Source organism: Lemur catta, chromosome 4, assembly GCF_020740605.2.
Source record: "Lemur catta isolate mLemCat1 chromosome 4, mLemCat1.pri, whole genome shotgun sequence".
Classification (NCBI taxonomy): Eukaryota; Metazoa; Chordata; class Mammalia; order Primates; family Lemuridae; genus Lemur; species Lemur catta.
This window is the reverse complement of record NC_059131.1, coordinates 62,902,761-62,918,192: the sequence shown is the minus strand read 5'-3', so window position 1 is coordinate 62,918,192 and position 15,432 is coordinate 62,902,761.

Below are 15,432 nucleotides of genomic sequence, written 5' to 3'. Positions count from 1 at the left end.
TAATATTGATTACTGTGTCTTCCCTCTGTTTTTCTTTGTCAGTCATGCTAAAGTTTTGCCAATTTTACTATTCTTTTCAGAGAACCACTCTTTATTTCATTGAGTTTCTCCACTTTATCTATTTTCATTTCATTGATTTCTATCCTGATTTTTATAAACTCCCTTTCTTCTGCTGGCATTTTTTTGTTTTTTGGTCCTTCTGTTTCTAAGTTCTTGAAATGAGAGCTTAGATTATCAATTTAAGCTTTTCCTATTTTCTACTATATATACATATTGAACACTATGAGTTTTTTTTCTCAGTACTGCTTTAGCTATGTACCATAGGTTTTGATATAGGTGTTATATTTTAATTTTCATTCAATTCCATGTACTTATGGATATCTTGTACATTTCATCTGGGATCCCACGATTACTTAGAAGTGTTTTTGTTTTTGTTTGGTTCTTTTTAATTTCCAAGTATTTCTACATTTTCCTATTATCTTTATTAATTTCTAGTTTGATCTCATTATGGCTAGAACATACTCTATATCATTTAATTTTTTGTTTTACTTTTTGTTGCACTTTGTTTTATGGCTCAGGATATTATCTATCTTGGAATATTTTCTGTCACCCCTTGAAAAGAATGCATTGTTCAACAGAGTGATTATATTCATACTTTTGTTTTATGTTTGTTCTGTGTTTTGTTTCACTGTCTTCTTTTTTATACTTTCCTGTCAGTTACTTGAACATTTTTTTAATTTAATTTAAATTTACTTATAGTGATTTTGCTTTGTTTTTCTTAAAGCAACTCAGGACATGTAACTTATAGTGTTTTTGATATATCTATTTTATAGCTTTTATAGGGTTGATCCAGGTATTATATATACATAACTTATCACAGTCTACTGCGATCATCATCCTACCAGTTTGAGTGAAGTATAGAAACTCTACCTTCTTCATGTCTCTTTACTCTCCTCCATTTATAATGTAATATCTTAAATATTTTTTTCTACATATATTTAGAGCCACATCAGGCAGTGTTATAAATGTTTTCTGTCCAAATATCTTTCCATAAGGCTAGTGGCAGGCACCCCTCCCCTCCCTAATGGGAAAAGAAGCAGCCCAGGAGACCTGCCGAGAACAAAGCCTGCAAGGCCCAGCTAAGTTAAAGGATGACCACACCTGGATGGTTACCCTGATAAGAGTCACGGTTCCTGGAGTCCACACATACCACCGGCCCCTCCTATTTCTCAATACCCGCCCTAAAACTGCAACGGAAAATTCCTTGCTCTCCCCACCATAAATCTTCCCACCAAAAAAAACCCTACCCCCAGCCCTAAAAACATATATAAGTCCACTCAAAACTTCTGGGCGATACGACTTCCCGGGTCTCTCTCTTGGGACCCGTGAACCTCACCCAGGAGCGCCCCAATAAAGCCTCATTACTTACCCCTTTCAACTCTGCTCGTCTTTCTTTCTCTGTCGCCAACTAATCCAAAAAACCTTACTTTCTTCTTTTCTCTATCTCCCTTTTTCTTCTGGAATTCCAATTACATATGGGTTAGACCAAATGAAACTATTCCACATATCTTGAATTCTCTCTTCTATTTTTTTTTCACTCATTTTTCTCTTTGTGATCTAATTTAGGTCATAATCATTGACCTAGAATGAGACTCACTGATGCTTACTCAAGGCATTCTTCATCTCTGCAACTACTCTGTTTTCAATTGTACCATTTCTATTTAATTTTTTATTATAGTTTTTATATTTGTGCTGATATCACCCATCTGTTCATTCATATTATAAACATTTTCCACTACAGCTTTTAACCTATTAATCATTATTTCTATTTCCTGTCTGATTGTTCCAATAGCAGTATCATATTTGAATCTGATTCTGTTGATAATTTTGTCTTTTGACAACATTTTGATTTTTCCTGTTCATTTGTGTATTTTATAATTTTTGGTTGTAAGAGATATATCTTTTATAAGGTGATAGAGACTGAGTTATATCTTATTTATTCTTAGAAATGGGCTTGCTTATTCCTTTTGCAGTTCTTTGTGTGGAGCATTGAGTAAATCCAGTTAAGAGCTGAGCTGAGTTTGGGTTTTTTTTGTTATTATGGTCTTACACAGTCCTTTACCAGTCTTCAATTTCTTATAGCATTATCTTCTTTTTAGGGTGAGGGTTAGAGGATTTTTTTATATTGTCCATTCACTTCTTCATTTAAGTCTTCTCTTTATGTTTACATCACAAAGAAGAGTATCTCTTTAGGCTTCTGCTCCTTTACAAACAATATATTGGATTGTTCTTACTTGTTCCTTCATAATTGGTAGCAAAGGCGGGGGATGAGCAAAGGAGGGGGGTGAGCAAAGGAGGAGGCTTTCTCTGTTGTTCTGGCTCAGCCTCAGTCACAGGCAGATGATGTCCTCCTAATTCTTGGGCGTGGGTCTTTCTCAGTGATCATGCCCTTGAACCCATAGTAGGGGAACTTTATTGATCTGGCCCTAGGATATTTTTCTGCTCTTTCTCCAAGAAAAGAAGGAACTTTCTGTTTTTCTTTCCTCAGTTTTAATAAGCATTTATCTATAGCCTCAGTGTGACAGGATTTACTGTACTTTCCTCAGCTCTTTAGATTTTTCTTATGTGGGAAGATGGGGAAGACATATCCAAGCAAGACTTCCTGCCTTCCCCATGGCCCCTGCTGTTCCCCTTCTCCGGCCTTCAACATAAGAGGTGCTCCCTGTTCTCTTGTCCTGCCTCTGTTGCTTATGAGTGAGTACCTAGCGATGTCTGTGGAGAACAGCCTATGAGTTGGAGTGAATTTCTCTTATGTTTGCAATATTGAGCTTTTGTATACTTTCATGATAACTCACAATGTTCAGAAATTGATTAAATTTAACAAAAATCCTTCTTAACAGCTTGAATGCTCACTTGTATCTTCCTTGGAAAAGCTAGTGTTCATATTCACTCTCTCTTAGGAAGCATGTCTTTCTCCTATTTTGGGTTAGTTTGTTTCTCTGGGAGATCAGCTCTCTTATGTGTTCAAGAAGATTGTGATTTTTGCAGGTAACTCAGTTTTTTGTTGTAAGGGTTAAAGTGATGGTCTCTCCAGCTTTCTATACCTTAAGAAAATGCTGAAAGTTACAGTTACGTTTTAAAGTAAATTCTGCAATGGCATTTTTAGCTCTAAAATATGAAGCTACACTCTCACCAAAATTTAGAATTACTAAGTAACTAAATATGAGAATAAAAATATTTCAGCCCTTAGTTTCTGGACTGAATATAAGTTAAGTGCAGAAGTAAAACATGGAACTTTCCAGAATCTCCTCTACTAGGAACATTCATCTGCAACTCTCCTTTATGAAAAGCTCCCTTAAACTTCAGGGATGATTGTATTGACAAAAACAGCAGGCAAACCATCTTTGGTTTATTCTCATAGTCCCAAGTGTCTTAGGACTTCTTATAACAGAAGCACTCTTTCTCTTTTAGCAAGAGAGATATAATATGAAGATTTTTATAAAGAAGTGTTTTTTTAATAAAGGAGGATAAAATGTTACATTTTCAATATGACATTTTTCTAATCACAGATTTTAAATAATACTGAGAATTATAATTTTTTTCAAAATCAGCCTATACTTATCATTGAACAATTTTGTGCCTTCAGAGCTAGCTAGATATTATTACAAGAAAACAGAAAAGGAAAGAGTAGAGGATGATTGCTGAAACCTTGACTTTCATTTTGCTTTAACTTTGAGAGAAGCAGCTATTTTTATCTTGCTGATTTATTTATGAGACATAAGCCAGAAGCCTGTAGTGGGACATTCCTCAGAACTGGGTATGAGCATCAAGGAAAACCAAAAGGGACACTTTGGTTAAAATAAGAACCAAACCAACTAGTATCCTGATTGTGAATCACTGTTTTTGTGACTGATGTTGTTATTGGAAAGAATTTCCTTTGTTGATTAGCTTTCATTCTCACCTGCTCTGTACTGCTTGGTCCCTGCTGAGCTGACCTTGCGAATAAAGGTGTTTTTGTGAAATTTTCAATTCTGTTCTCTGCCACTTGGAGGTCAAAGTTTGTCCGAAACCCATGGAGCTTTCTTGATTCACATGCTACTTCTGGGCCTTTGAAATTTACCCAGTAAGAAAAAAACAAGGTTTGTGGCCAGTATTAGCTGAAAATCCTAAGGTAATTGTGAGATCTTGTAAAACCCATTGTATACAGCATATAACACAAATGTGACAAGAACCCCATCCAACACCCACGACCCCTGGAAGTTGCTCTGTCCCTAGTCTAGAATGTATTAAAGAAAAATACATCTCTTATTTGCATCTCTTGGCTGACTTGTTTTGTATATGGCTAAGTATTCTGAATTACAATAGATTATTTTCTTATTTAGTAATGCAACTCAATGAATTTCAAGATATGCAAATAATGGCCTTGTGGTTGTTGGATCCAAAAGAGATAATTGTTCTACTTAATAGGTTGGCAAGGATACGAAAGTCTTTGACTAACACCTGAAGGAAGAAGATAGAGGGAATTTAATAATATGGTGAGAGACTTGGCCTCGGGAGAAAATATGTGAAGATGCCTGGGGTACTTTTAACTACAGAGAGGTTTAGTATTAAATTAAAACTTTTCTTTATTATATACTGTTCTACAGTTTCCCCACTGCCCTGTAACTGACCCCTAAAGCTTTAATGATTATCTGCCATGCAGTACCATGTGTTGTAATATCTGATATTAAAGATGGGTGGATGATGGAAAGAGGAACCATGTTAATGGAAGAATAAAGTACAATGGGACAGGCCAGGCATGGTGGCTCACACCTGTAATCCTAGCACTCTGGGAGGCCGAGGCGGGCAGGTTGTTTGCACTCAGGAGTTCAAGACCAGCCTGAGCAAGAGTGAGACCCTGTCTCTACTAAAAAAATAGAAAGAAATTAGCTGGACAACTAAAAATATATAGAAAAAAAAATTAGCCAGCCATGGTGGCACATGACTGTAGTCCCAGCTACTCGGGAGGCTGAGGCAGAAAGGTTGTTTGAGGCCAAGAGTTTGAGGTTGCTGTGAGCTAGGCTGATGCCATGACACTCTAGCCCGGGTAACAGAGTGAGACTTTGTCTCAAAAAAAAAAGTACAATGAGACAGACAATAGATACAGAAGCTAAGCAAATAGACAGACTTCAGGGGCTCTGCTTTTTCCTCTGTTTCTCTTCTTTGATTGACAAAAAAAAAAAAAAGAGTCTATTGAATATACAGTTGATGCTCACACTCAGAATCACAGAGTATCAGTTTTCTTACAGTAGTTAAGTCCAGTGAGATGGCAAAGAGCCATTAATAGCTGGACCCAGCCGGGTACGGTGGCTCACGCCTGTAATCCTAGCACTCTGGGAGACCGAGGCGGGCGGATTGTTTGAGCTCAGGAGTTCCAGACCAGCCTGAGCAAGAGCGAGACCCCGTCTCTACTAAAAATAGAAAAGAAATTATATGGACAGCTAAAAACATATATATATATATAGAAAAAATTAGCCAGGCATGGTGGTACATGCCTGTAGTCCCAGCTACTTGGGAGGCTGAGGCAGGAGGATTGCTCCTGCCCAGGAGTTTGAGGTTGCTGTGAGCTAGGCTGACGCCACGGCACTCTAGCCCGGGCAACAGAGTGAGATGTGAAACTCTGTCTCAAAAAAAAAAAAAAAAAAAATAGCTGGACCCTAGGAGTTATAGCAAATTCAAATGTCTCCTAAAATACTTAATATCCAAATGAAAAGTGACAAAAGAGATAACATATCCAGGATTAAATGAGTCATATAAGAATTTCTGCAAATAAAGCAGCAGAAAACATGAGCTTTGGACTGTTCAAACTTTTACTGATTTACAACTGTGGTAAATATGAATGCTGCTCACCAACATTTCCTGTTATCATCCTTCAAGGAACAAAGGGAGATGGCAATGTCTTACTTTCTTGATGTTGACGTTCTGGAGGCCTCTAGAGGGGACTGGCATATGTGTATCTCTATAAACCACAGGAAAAATGCAGTGGTTTTATAGAAGTGTATAAGCCCTATCAGGGGTTTCATCCCCAGGGAGCAGTGCAGAGAAGGGGCTTAAAATCACAATGTCTGTTTCTCCCCAGAGGGGTTTAGGACTCACTCTTATAATGGCCACTTGGTGACTTGGCTTCTAACTTGCACTGGAGAGTCTAAAGGGCAGAAAAGTGTTAGCCCTCTGGCAACCTGAGAAGCAGATTGGCACTTCCCAAGCCTTCTCCCCTGGCTTGCCTCAGCAATAACTCCAGGTGTATTAATTCCTACCATAAGAAGTCTGGTCATACACCAAACACCCTAACTTTAATAACTTCTACCAAAGGGACTGCATTCTAAACCTCCTAGCTGTGGGAGTAGAGGGTACTAAGTATATGCAAGTCTATCTGGACCACAAAGAAAAACGGTAGTTTTATATGCATGTGAATCACTACCAGGGTCTTCATTCCCCAGAAAGAGTGCATAGCAAGGGCATTAAAAAGGCAGCTTCCTGTTTGTCCCTGGAAGGGGTTTATGCCACGCAACATGTGCTTATACACTCCTCTAACAAGTTTCATTCTTAGTTCTAGAAGCAGAAAGGACTAGGCCTATGTGAGTCTCCCTAGATCACACAAAAAAGAGGTGGCCTTACACAGGTGTGTAAACAATTCCATTGGGCTACACCCCATTGGAGCAGTGCAGAAAAGAGAGGAATGTGATGTTCCCATTTTCTTTATGAAGAGGCTTACAGTATACACTGCCAGTGGCTACTTAACAGTCTGGCTTCAAGAAAACTTACTCTGAGGGCTAATAGGGCAAACAAACAATAGCCCTCTGGTAGCTAGAGCCAGAGTATGGCACTTCACAAGCTTTACTTCTGGCTCACCCTAGTGATAAATCCAGGCCTACCCATCCTTCCTGGAAGGAGTTTGGCCATGCACTAAGTGTCACATCTTCCGTACCTGCCACCCAAGGACAGTCTCCTTGATGATCTAGCTCTGAGATTTGATGGGGCCTTGCATTCCTGAGTATCCAAGACTATAGAAAACAAAGAAGTGAAGATACAACAGGTTCACTTTCAGCAGTTATCTCCCCAGGAAAAGAGGATGCAACTTAAACATGAATGCAGGCATTTGGCACACGTCCTTTCCCCAGCTTAGTGCAGAGAGTGGGAGATAAATACCCATGCTCAATATTACTGTGAAGATAAAAGTAACTAAAACCCACATACAACATCCCAATCTGTCCCACTACATCTAAAGGGTCTGGCTCCTACCTTACTAGTCTCTGGATACTGATCCAGATGTGGCATATCCTAAGCTCCAGGGGACCATCACACACAGAGACAACAATCTGGACAAACAAAAAGTTTTGGGAGGCACCTTAAAATCCCTGGCTGGATAGATTGGTGATATACTTCTTTTATATGAGGCCAGTTTCACAAGACTGAGAGAGGTATTTATCTTATCTAGTGTGTAGAAACAAAGTCCAAGAAAATAAACAAACAGGAGATATATTCCAAATAAAAGAACAAGATAAATCTCCAGAAATGGAGCTGAGTGAAGTGAAGTTGTGTGATTTCTCCAACAAGGAATTCAAAATAATAGTCATAAAGATGCACACTGAGGTTAAGACAGCAATGCATGAACAAATAGAGAACTTCAACAACAACAAAAAGAATGGAAAGTATAAAACAATACAAAACAGAAATTATAGATCTGAAGAATACCATAACTGAATTTAACATTTCAATAGAGGAATTCAATAGCGACTAGATCAAGCAGAAGAAAGGGTCAGTGAATGAAAAGACAGGTCACTGAAATCATCTAATCTGAGGAGTGAAGATAGTTTAAGAGACTATGGGACAACAGTAAATGGAGTAAATTATGCATTATTGCTGTGCCAGATAAGAAGAGAGAGAAAGGTACAGAAAGCATATTCAGGGAAATAATGATAGAAAATTTCCCAAGCCTGGGGAAGGAAATAGAAAGTCAGATTTAGGAAGCCCAAAGGACACCAAATAAGAGGAATCCAAATACACCCACACCAAGACACATCATAATCAAACTATCAAAAGTAGAGAGAATTTTGAAAGTGCAATGGAAAAGCAAATCACTGCATATAAGGGAACTCCCATAAGCCTATCAGTGGATTTCTCCGTAGTCACCTTGTAGGCTAGAAGGAAATGGAATGATGTATTCAAATTGCAGAGAGAGGGGGTGGAGAGGGGGAGAGAGAGAGAGAAACTAGCAAACAAGAATTCTATACCCAACAATTCTTTCTTTCTAAAATGAAGGGGTAATAAAAACATTTTTAGATAAACAAAAGCTAAGAGATTTTATTACCACTAGATCTGTTTTACAAAAAATGCTAAAAGAAGTCCTTTGAGCAGAAGGAAGAAGATGCTAATTTGCACGATGAAAACATATGAAAGTATAAAATTCACTAGTAAAAGTGAGTACATTGTCAAATCCAAAATATTCTAATATTGTAATGGCAGTGGGTAAGTCAATTTTATCTCCAGTATACAAGTTAAAAGGCAAAACTGTTTGAAAACAACTAAAGGTACGACAATTTGTTAGAGGATGCAAATTATGAAAAGATGTAAAATGTGACATCAAAACACAAAATATGAGAGGAGGGGAAGTAGACTGTAGACTTTGTGTTTGTGATCAAAAGCAAGTTGTTAGCAACTTAAAACAGGCTATTATAAGTATAAGATGTTTTATGTAAGCCCCAGGGTAACCATAAACAAAAGCCTGTAATAGGTACGTAAAAGATAAAAAAGAAAAAAGAACCAAAGATACCACTATAGAAAGCCATCAGACCACAAAGGAAGAAAGCAAGAGAGGAAGAAAGAAACAAAGGATCTATGAAACAACCAGAAAACAATTAACAGAATGGCACGACTATGTCCTTTCCTATTAATAATTAAGTGTAAATGGATTAAATTCTCCAATCAAAACAAAGAGTGGCTGAATGAATTAAAAAAGAAAAGAAACCTATATGCTGCCTGCAAGCAACTCACTTCACCTTAAAGAACACTCATAGACTAAAAGTGAAGGGATATAAAAAGATATTTTATGTAAATGGATACGAAAAGAGAGTAGGGATAGTTATACTTATTTCAGACAAAATAGACTTTAGATCAAAACCATAAAAAGAGACAAAGAAAGTCATTATGTAGTGATAAAAGGATTAATTAATCAAGAGGATATAACAATTGTAAATATTTTTATACATATAAATAAGTAAATATATGTGTATATATATGTATATATACACACTCAACATTGGAGCACCTAAATATTAATATATAAAGTAAACATTAAGAAATCTGTACAGAGGCATAGACTGTTACACAATAATAGTAGAGAATATTGATATCCCACTTTCCACATTGGACAAATCATCTAGGCAAAAAATTAATAAGGAAACATTGGATTTGAACTACAATTTAGACTAGGCAAAAGAAAGAAATAGCCTCCAAATAGGAAGGGATAAAATGAAATTGTCTCTGTTTGCTGATTACGTGATACGATATATGGAAAATTCCAAAGACTTTGACAAAAAGACTGTTAGAATTGATAAACAAATTCAGTAAATTTTCAGCATGCAAAATCAGCTTACAAAAACCAGTAGTGTTTCCATACACAACAAACATTATGAAAAAAAAAATTCAGAAAACAATACCACTTAAGATAGCTTCAAAAAATACTTAGGAGTAAATTTAACAAAGGAAGTGAAAGATCTGTATAATGAAAGCAATAAAACACTGATGAAAGAAATCGAAGAAGACACAAATGAATGGAAAGATACCCATGTTCACGAACTAGAAGAATTAATATTGTTAAAATGTTTGTAATACACCAAATGATCTGCAGATACAATGCAATTCCTATAAAAATTTCAATATTATTTTTCACAGAAATAGAAAACAATCTTAAAATTTGTATGTAATCACAAAAGACCCCAAATAGCCAAAGCAATCTTGATCAAAAAGAACAAACCTGGAAGCATCACACTATCAGACTTCAAAATATATTATAAAGCTATAGAATTAAAACTTCATGGTACTGGAATAAAAACAGACACATAGACCAATGGAACAGAATAGATTTCTCTGAAAAAAAAAACCCCACACATCTATGGTAAACTGATTTTTGATAAAGATGCCAAGAACACACAATGAGGGAAGAATAGTCTCTTCAATAAATGATTCTAGGGAAACTGGATATACACATATATACAGAAAAGTAAAATTGGAACCTTATCTCGCCCCTTATACAAGAATCAATTCAAAATGGATAAAGACTTAAATGAAAGACCTGAAAATAAAAAACTGCTAGAGGAAAACATAGATTAAGAGCTCCATGACAAATGTCTGGACAGAGACATTTATTTATTTATTAGATATGACTATTTATTAGATATGACTCCCAAAGCACACATAATGAAAGCAAAAATAGACAAGTGAGATTGTATCAAACTAAAATGCTTCTGCACAGCAAAGGAAACAATAGATTGAAGAGACAACTCAAGGATTAAGAGAAAATATTTAAATTTGCAAATCATACATCAGATAAGGTACACATATACAAATATACAGGGACATCAAACTACCCAGTAACAAGAAAACAAATGACCCTACTAAAATTAGGCAAAGGACTTCAATAGAAATTTCTCAACAGAAGACATACAGATGGCCAACAGATATATGAAAAAAAAGTTCAACATCTTTAATCTTTATAGAAATGCAAATTAAAACCACAGTGAGCTATCGCCTTATACTTGTTAAACTGGCTATTATCAAAAGAAGAAGATACATGTTGACTAGGATGTGGAGAAATGGGAATATGAATTTCTTTTAAAATAATTTGTTATTCAAGTTTCCATGAATTCAAACTTTACAATAGTGCACACTTACACGTATTTAAATTAGCCATACTTGACACTTTTGTATAAATCGGTGGCCACTGAAGAAAAAAAAATATTGAAATTATATTGTGACCAAACATACAGACACACCCAAGAGATGAGGATTTGCCAGTGTGTTACCCATTCAGGTTAACAGATTTTGGGTTTCAGTCCAGTAAAATTCTTCTTGAAGCACAATTGTGCTGCCAATGTTCTCTCATCTGACAAAAAATGAGTATACCAGCCAATTCTGGTCTGAAAACTAAATTAGAAATGAACTTTGAAAAACAAAATCCCTCACTTGCACTTCTAGAGAAAATAAGATTTAAAAAATGAATTAATGTCTGGAAACCAAATGTTGATAAGAGCCCTGCACCCGACGAAGCAAGTACTGTTAGTCAGAAGCAGTGACAGCATCCAATTATGGGCTACCTTTCAACAGACTATTAATAATCACATCCCCACACACCTCAATTTTGCCAAAGTCGTGTAACATTTTTTATCATAACTCTTATCTGTTTGATTTAGAATTTTTATTTACAAATAATGGAATGAATATCCCTGATTTAGAGTTTGATCTGTTTCCAAGTGTTGACTTTTTGTTGGAATTAGTGAAATTAAACAGCAAGGAAGAAATGAAAGAAGGAAGGGGAGAAAAATCTCCTCAAACAAGAGGTTACTATAAAAAAGAAAGAGTATGTGACTAAAGAGAACCGTCAAGCAGGAGAAAGTAAAGGGTTAGTGAAAGACTGGGACATACTGATTTAATCTGCAGTATATGGGCATATCTCTCATGAAAAAAGTTAGTTACTGATGCCAGATAAAGTGAAGGCCTATCACATATACTTCCCTGTTGTCTTTGAATACCTTGACACTCTCTCTTGAACGAGGGTGGGGTTGGGGCGAGGAAAACACAATAAAACCATTTCTCGCAGGAGCAGAGAAATGCTATTTGACAGAAAGTATAAACTGCTATATATCATGCAGTTGATATTGGGCCTGAGAACAAAGAACAGATTGCTCTCTAAGTATCCAAAACATTGGGCAGCAGGTTTGGACACTGAGATCATGGAGAAACTATCATTTTAGGGAAAAATACTAATGGCTAATAAATCTTTCCACTATGACCATGTACTTACTGTACTTAGCAACTGATTTCTAATGTAGGGGAAAATTGTGCTTGAATGGAAAACTGCATTGTCTAGAATACAGCTTTTAGAGTTACTGATTCTTACTTTGTAGGAGCTATTTTATAACTCTCTAAGTTGTAGATTACAAGGGAGCAGTGTAAAAGAGTTCCGCCAACAGACCTTTTTTTGCACCATAGGTTCAACTGACATCCCCAGGGTGAAAACAGCTTGTTTGACCTCTATTTGTATATTCATTTCATTATTCTACATCTATAAATATGTTGTTTTTTAGATTCACATATAAACTAATTCTAACATCTTACCTATTCCCTCATTTAAATATTAAGTGATATCTTTAACACGTGTTCATTTTTAGTCTGCATGGGTGTCATTTTTACTTTTTAAGAAATTAAGAAATTAATTTATTCATTTCTAAAAGAAAACATACTTTTTCCCCCAGCACCATCACTTTATCAGTAAGTAAACAGAGTCCCAAAGGTTGAAATGACTTTTGTGAAGTCACACAAGTAGTTATTGGCAGAGTTAAGACCTTAACCAAGTCCTTTCTCCATGTTGATTTCCTACCACACTCAAAGCCTCCTAAATGAACTTATTAAACAGTGGACACTTTACAGTCCAGAGAATAGGTAGATAATAACAGAATTTCAGGCAGCTGTACACTGGTGTGTGTGTTTGGAGCATGTTATTTTGAGAGAGAAAGGAGTCTTCCTAGCCATACTTTCATCTCTGAAATAAATCTTTCATGGTGATACCTAATTCACTTATGTGTAAACTTAGCTCTGTGTGTAGAGTAGAGAAAATGGCAAGACCTGAGAATTAACTGACAGTCCGGGAATCACTGGGAGCTAATAATTATGCTGGCTTCTCCTCCCGATTCCAAAGTGCAAACATGCTTTAAACAGATTGCCAGTTCCCCCAGGGAAGATAGAAGGAAATGGCTGGATTAAAGTCAGAAAGCAGGGAGCCAAAAAAATCTAGTATTCATTACCATCCCCATCAATGAATATTTATCGAGCTCCCACAGAGAACCTAGTATCAAGGCTCAGGAATTCTGAGAAGTAAATACAATTTAGAGCAGTAAAAGTTCTCTGTATCCAAGGCTGGCACACGGCAGGAGGGAAGAACCAGGGATGCCAAAGCAAGTAGAGGAGAGAGTAAGGAAAACGCAGGCTCCTTCTTCCTCAACTTTTAGAAAATAATAAATCCTGCCCCAATTTGTCATTTTTACCTATTTAATTATTTAAAACTAAAGTTTTAGTCCACTCTTAACATCAATATTCAAATTCACTGCAATTAATTTCGTGTCTTCTGGAAACTTTTAAGAGCCATCAAACTTCCGGTTCAGTGACATTTTCACCTGCAATGTGAAGAATACCAAGAAAATGGCACTTCATAATAAGATGCGTATACCTAAGCAAGATGGTGTCACTCTGTGAAAAAGTAGCATTTTGAATTTTAGGTGCAAATTCTATCTTTGAATTATAACAGTGTGTTGGTTTCTAGTACTATCATGTGAAAGTATCATTGGATTGATTACTTTTGTGTGGGCAGCCATTCCCATGAAAACTTACCAACTCTTGATAAGAATATTCGATTACTTCATAAAAGAGAAGGTCCCGTGGTCCCTCCTCCAGGGGTACCTACTATAAAAAGGAAATTCAGTCCATGGTGGAAAGCAGACAGCTATTGTCCCTCTCTTGCCTAGACAAGGTGAGTCTAGTGCTCTCTAGAGCACCGAGGATTCTAAAATGATGCCTTTGTTATGATCTGGATGTGATATGTCCCTGCCAAAACTCATGTTGAAATTTGATCCTCAGTGTGGCAATGTTGGGAAATGGGGCCTAATGGGAAGTGTTTGGGTCATGGGAACATATGTCTCGTAAGTAGATTTATGCCCTTTTATGAGAGTGAATTGTCACTCTTGCAGAAATGGATTAGTTCTCATGAGAGTGGATTGTGAAAAGAAAAGTCCGGCTTCCTTGATTACCCTCTTACTTCCTTTCTCACCTTGTGATCTCTTTGCACACTTCTGCTTCCGCGTCTGCTTTTTGCCAGTTGAAGCAGCGTGAAGCCCTCACCAGATGCAGCTGCCAAATTTTGAATGTTCCAGCCACCAAAATCATGAGCCAAATAAACTTCTTTCCTTCATAAATTACCCAGCCTCGAGTATTCTGTTATAGCAACACTTAATAGACTAAGACACCCCTTCCTCTACAGCCATGCCTATCTCCTGTCATCAGCTTCAGCTAATTAGAGTGGGGCAGTTGTTATCTTTCTGCTTTGCTAGCTAGCCTTCGGACCTAGGTGGGACAGAAGAAACAATGAAATTTATTTTGATATCATTCATACTGGGAAGGAAAGCTTGTGCTCTTGGTGAAAGGACTCATTCAGTGTGAGGAGAAATAATTTAAATAACTTTCTCTTCATTTCATGTTTGGAACTAGAAAACTAGAATTAAAACATTCTTCAGCAGGTCATTTTCCATGGAAATGCTTCCCCAGGGCAAAATATGCACACTTAGTGGATCTCCTTGATGCACTCAGAAATGCAAGAGTAAAGAACATGCTGTCACTGTGTGGCCCACATCATCTTTCTATTTTCTGTACTGCTTGCTTTGATTCTCCTCTCTCCATCCCATTTTTTACATTCCTTCTTTAGATCAAAGTTTCTCAACCTTGGACTATTGGCAGTTAGAGCCCAATACATTATTCATGATGGGAGACTATCTTCTGTATTGTGCATGCTCATCAGAATCCTTGGCTTCTACCCACTAGAAGCCAGTTACATACCCCAGGTTGTGACAACCAAAAATGTCTGCATGTGTTGCCAAATTTCCCCTGGGGGTAAACTCCTGGCCCCCACCCCACAGTTGAGGAACACTAATCTAAACCTAGATATGGTTCTTCCAAGTCAGCCATAACTGGCTGTGTTATTATGGCCAACTCACTTCACTTCTCTGGGCAACAATTTTTACATTTTAATATTTGTAGAATTTTTGACATGTCATTCTCTTCATTCGTCAAACTTTCTCTTGCCCAGGGAATTTAGCTTACTAATGGGCCCAGAGTACATTTCCTTTAATGCCTCTATAGTGCGTACACTCAACAAACTCTGCCTGTGTTCTAGCCAAATTTGAATTATCATTCCCATCAACAATTTGCCTTCCTCTTTCAAAATTTCAGTAGAATGTATTTTGTGAACACTAACTAGATGCTGGATAATAAATGAATTAGTAAAATTGTAAAATGTTGAATAATAGATTGTTGAATTAATGAAAGGATATATCAATAATTTTAATGGCCCAAGATAACTCTACTTGACAGAAGTATTGCCTGCTCTTTGAGAGCAATTTTTCCTCA